Below are 5,137 nucleotides of genomic sequence, written 5' to 3' on the forward strand. Positions count from 1 at the left end.
TCTGCTGGCAGGCCTGTGAACAACATCTGAGACTGTCTCATCACCAGCACTCCCTCACTGCACTGCACTGCAGGAGGGTATGGTGTCTGTGGCTCACATGACCCACACTCATCACATGACATCCCCTTTTTAAGGAAGTGGCCTGGCAACATGAGTTGCCTGCACAAGGAGTTCCTAGTGGTTCTACTCCCAGGTTTCTACTGCTCCAGTTTCTGCGTTCTGTTCCCGATCTATCCGTGTACTGACCCCGGCTTCCTGAAAACGCTGCCTGCCCTAACTTTTGGCTTGTTCAACTATTCTTTTGGATTTCGCTCTGGCACTATGTTTCGGGTCCTATTAGTTAGCAGTCACCAGCCTTGGCAGGCACAGGGGCCGCAACCAGGCAGTAGCCAACTGCATAACAACCTCACCTCTGAAGGCTCTGGAGAAAACTGAGCTACTGCTTAGACCCTGCGCCCCATGCACATCTCCACCCACTGGACTGGTGACACAGAGGGCCCACCACTTTGCCTTGTGGAGCCGTGACAGCAGAGATGGAGACATAATCCTGCCCCTGTTTAAAGACCACATCTGGAATATGCAGTCCAGTTTTGGGCACCAGTTCACAAAAAGAACATTGTGGAATTGGAGAGAAGAAAAACTAAACTAATAAAATGAATGGAGGAGCTCAACTATGAGGAGAGATTGGCTGAACTGAATCTATTTTCCCTTAAGAAAAGACGTTTAGGGGGATATGATCACCCTGTATTAATATATAAATGGTCCATATAGAGAACTCTCTTTCTAAATATTCACTTTGAGATCAATACAAAGAAAAAGAGGCCACTCGTGTCTGGAGGAAAAGAAGTTTTAGCTCCCGATACGGAAGGGATTCTTCACTAAAAGGCCGGTGAAAATGTGGAATCGGCCTTCTCAGGAAGTAGTTTCAGCAAGAACTATAGATTGCTTTAAGAAAAAGCTGGATGTTTTTACGGAAGCACAGAATATAACTGGGGATTAAGGCTTTAAAGTAAAGATAACAGTGACTGCTGATCCAGGGAAAATACGATTGTCTCATGGAATCAGGAAGGAATTTTTTTCCTCTGTTGAAGCAAATTGTACCCGGGTTTTTTTGGCCTTCCTCAGAACCACCTATGTCCATAAGGTTTTATATCTGGGATATGTTTTTTTCCCTAGTGGTTGAACATTATGGACTTATGTCTTTTTTCAACCTAACCTACTTTGTAACTATGTCCCCTAAAACAAGCTGACACTGGCAGAACATCTATTCCTTCTACTATAAGCACAAGCATGTGTGTGCAAATATCTGAGTTTTCCTATTAAAGCTGGGCTGGTCAGCTGGAAACCTTGATATATCCCATTATGTACAGAAAGGGTGATAAGCTTCCAATTGCAGTGCAAACAAACCAGGAGGACTGCCAGTGATAAATGAAGGGAAAACAAAAATAAATGTTTTATTTCTCACAAATAAAGTATTTCCTCAAAACAAGATATACATTAACCATGCTTTGAACAAACTTTAATTTTAAAACTGAGAATTATTTTACAGGACCAGCTGACCTAATGTATGGTTTTCCTATCATTTATTGCTAAAAGCAACTACCATTTAGGACAGTGTTTCTCAACTAGGGTTCTGTGGATATGCTATGGATTTACTTAATATAGCAGAGGTTCCCTAAGGTCTGAAAGGTATTTCAAGGGGTTCCCCCAAGTTAAAAACATTGGGAAATACTGTTCTAGAATGACAGATAATTAACAGAAGATTAAGAATGATACAAAAGACTGAAAATGTGTTTCACAGCAATCTGTTAGTTAAAAGATATCCTTTATTAGGCTGCCTAATTTGGTGTAAAACAATTGTAAAAAATACAAAACATCTGATGTTGTGGTGTTATGATATCAGTTTGGTTTAAGACTTGTATAAAATATGTGCAGACTAAGCTATATTTGCAGTTTGATTTTGTACATTTATAAGTTTGATTTTTAGGGGGAAACTAAGGTAAAATCAGCTGAAACCACAGCAAATTCATACAATAAGGTAAGATTACATATTTTTAATCAACATATTACACTGCATGGTACAGGTAGTCTCCGGGTTAAGGACATCTGACATACGGACGACTCCTAGATAAGAACAGGGCTCCCCGGCTCACTCCTGTGCAGGACAGAGGCTTTAAGGGGGGAGGGGCGGTTTGCTTGACTTGCAGAAGAAATATTGTGGGTGAGGTTGTGGGTGATATTAGAAAGCAATGCCAAGCTCTTTCTGCAACCTTTTGTATTTCTTTAATGACCAAGACAAACTCTGCACTTGTTTCTTTTTGCATATCAGTATAGCATCAAGTAAATGAATGTAAAGCAAGATTTTTTTTCTTGCTTTGTTTGTGATTAAATCACAGTGAGAATTTTATATAGTAACTGACACAACACTGCCTAATAGTATGTTGAGAGAAACATCTGTCCTAATATCATTTATTAAAATAATGTACCTGTTCTGACTTACATACAAATTCAACTTAAGAACAAATTTACAGTTCCTATCTTGTATTTAACCCAGGGACAATCTGTACATTAAAGGGTGGCAAATGACTGACAGATGCAGACAGTGACACAGGAGGAGGAGAGGACCCTGCCCAAAGGAGCTTACAATCTAAGAGATAGGGCAGTATCACACAATAGAATGGGGGATGTGGATTGGTGTGTTAGTAGTGAGGGTTTTAAGAGACTGAAAATGACGTATGCAAGTTTGAAAATATGGGTTGCATTGAGTGCTCCTTTAAATGAGCAGAAAGTAGGAGCAAGTCGAATAGGCCAAGGAAGACCACTCCAGAGAGTGGAACAGCTCAAGAAAAGTCATGGAGCCATGTGTGTGAAGAGGTTATGAGTGAGGAAATTATTAGTAGGTCATTGAGGGTTGCGAAGAGAGCAGCTAGGGAGTATTTTTCTATCAGGTCAGAAAGGTAAGTGGGACAAGAACTGAGGAGGGATTTGAAGGCAAAGCATAGGAACTTGAATTTGATTCTAAGGTGAAATGGAAGCCAGTGGTGAGAACTACAAAGAGATGCAGTGGAAGAGGATCGTGGGGAGGATGAATGAGTCTGGCTGCAGCATTCATAACACTGTGGAACAATTTTAAACAAATTTTTTGTTGACTTCAATTTTTAAGCCTGTTTACACTAGAATAGGTATGCAGATTACTAAAGTGCAGTTAGTTTTCTTCTATCACACCAGTTTTTTTTCTCTACCGCTTATATAAATGCAATTGCTGTATCGTGGATTTCTATAGGCTATTTATTTACACGCAAGACAGTGTGTTCAGAGGTTGTGTGCTGCTCTACGTAGTGAATAAGCAAAATTAGTTTTTCTACTTACACGCGTAATTCCTTTCTTTCAGATCATGTCTGGCTCTGCTGTTTCTCGTCGTAAGTGCCTAAACAACCCTGATTCATTTTGTTATATCTGTGGCAGTTTCACCATTCCCAGTCAAAGGGCAAACGTCAGCACATTTGTAGAGCAAGCCTATTTGGCATATTTCAAAGTTAAAGTTGGTGATCAAGATAAGTCTTGGGCCCCTCATAAGGTGTGCAAACAGTGTGTTGAGGGTTTACGGATGTGGACAAAGGGAACACGTGATAAGATGCCATTTGGTATACCTATGGTTTGACGAGAGCCAAGAGATCATTTACATGACTGTTACTTTTGTATAGTGAAAACCTTGGGATATAACAAGAAAAATAAATGTAACATGGAGTATCCTAGTCTACCATCGGCTATACGCCCAGTGGCTCATTCAGATGAAATCCCAGTGCCCGTTTTCGTTACACTACCCTCTCTTGAAGAATATTAATATGGTCATGAACTAGGTGACAACAATGATGAAGAGTTTGAAATTGAAGAGGACTCTGTTCATGGGGGTTTGGTCAGCATGAGTTGAGTGATTTGGCACGTGATTTGGGGCTATTGAAGAAGGCTTCAGAACTCCTAGCATCAAGACTGCGTGAGAAAAACTTACTTGAAAAAAGAACGAAGATATTGTACTTTCCAACCAGAAAAATTCCATTTTCGCAGTACTAACAGTGGCTTTGTGTATTCCCATAACATACCTAGTTTAATGGAGGAATTGGGAATTCCAATCTATAACTCAACTGAATAGCGACTATTCATTGATAGCTTTTAAGTGTGTCCTCCTTCACAATGGCAATATATTTGGGTCAGTCCCAATTGGCCATTAAGTTTCTCTTTGTGAAGAATATGCAGACATAAAGAGAGTTATTGAGTTGTTGCAATATCACCAACACATTTGGGTCATCTGTGTTGACCTTAAAATGGTATGCTTCCTTCTTGGTCAGCAACGCGGATACACCAAGTATCCCTGTTATCTGTGCATGTGGGACAGCAGAGCTGGTAAGAGGCATTGGGTGGAAAGGAATTGGCCTCCAAGATCTGCCCTAAAACCAGATGATCCAAACATTCTACATGAGCCACTTGTTGATGGAAAGAATAATATATTCCTGCCTCTGCACATGAAACTGGGTCTGATGAAGCAGTTTGTTGAAACTTTGCCAAAGGAGACTGTTTCAAGTACCTCATTTTGGCATTTCCTAGCCTGTCATTTGAAAAAATAAAGACCGGTGTGTTTGATGGTCCACAGATTCGGCAGCTCATCAAAGATGAACATTTCATCAGGACAATGACAGAAGTCGAAAAGAATGCTTGGTTATCATTTAAAGCCTTTGTCAAGGACTTTCTTGGAAACACACAAGCAAATAATTACACAGAAATTGTCCAGAAACTCTGGGGGAGCTACAAAATGCTTGGTTGCAATATGAGCATCAAGGTGCATTTTCTGCATAGCCATCTTTCTAACTTCCAGGGAAAACCTCTAACACTGAACACTCTAGGAAAAGGTGTAAGCATAAATTTTTACCTTAGGTGTTTATCCGATTAATTTTCAAACGTTTTACTGTAAAAAAAAATGTCATAGAGTAACAATAAATCCTTTGTATGAACAAAATAAAATAAATAAACAGTACATTTAAGTTATTAGTTCATTATTTTTTCATTGTATGTAAAATTTGTATGTTTTTTGACAAAAATGGAGGGTACCCTGTATTGTAAAAACTGGATGTGATAGCAAGAA

Source organism: Pyxicephalus adspersus, chromosome 4, assembly GCF_032062135.1.
Source record: "Pyxicephalus adspersus chromosome 4, UCB_Pads_2.0, whole genome shotgun sequence".
In the NCBI taxonomy this organism is placed as follows: Eukaryota; Metazoa; Chordata; class Amphibia; order Anura; family Pyxicephalidae; genus Pyxicephalus; species Pyxicephalus adspersus.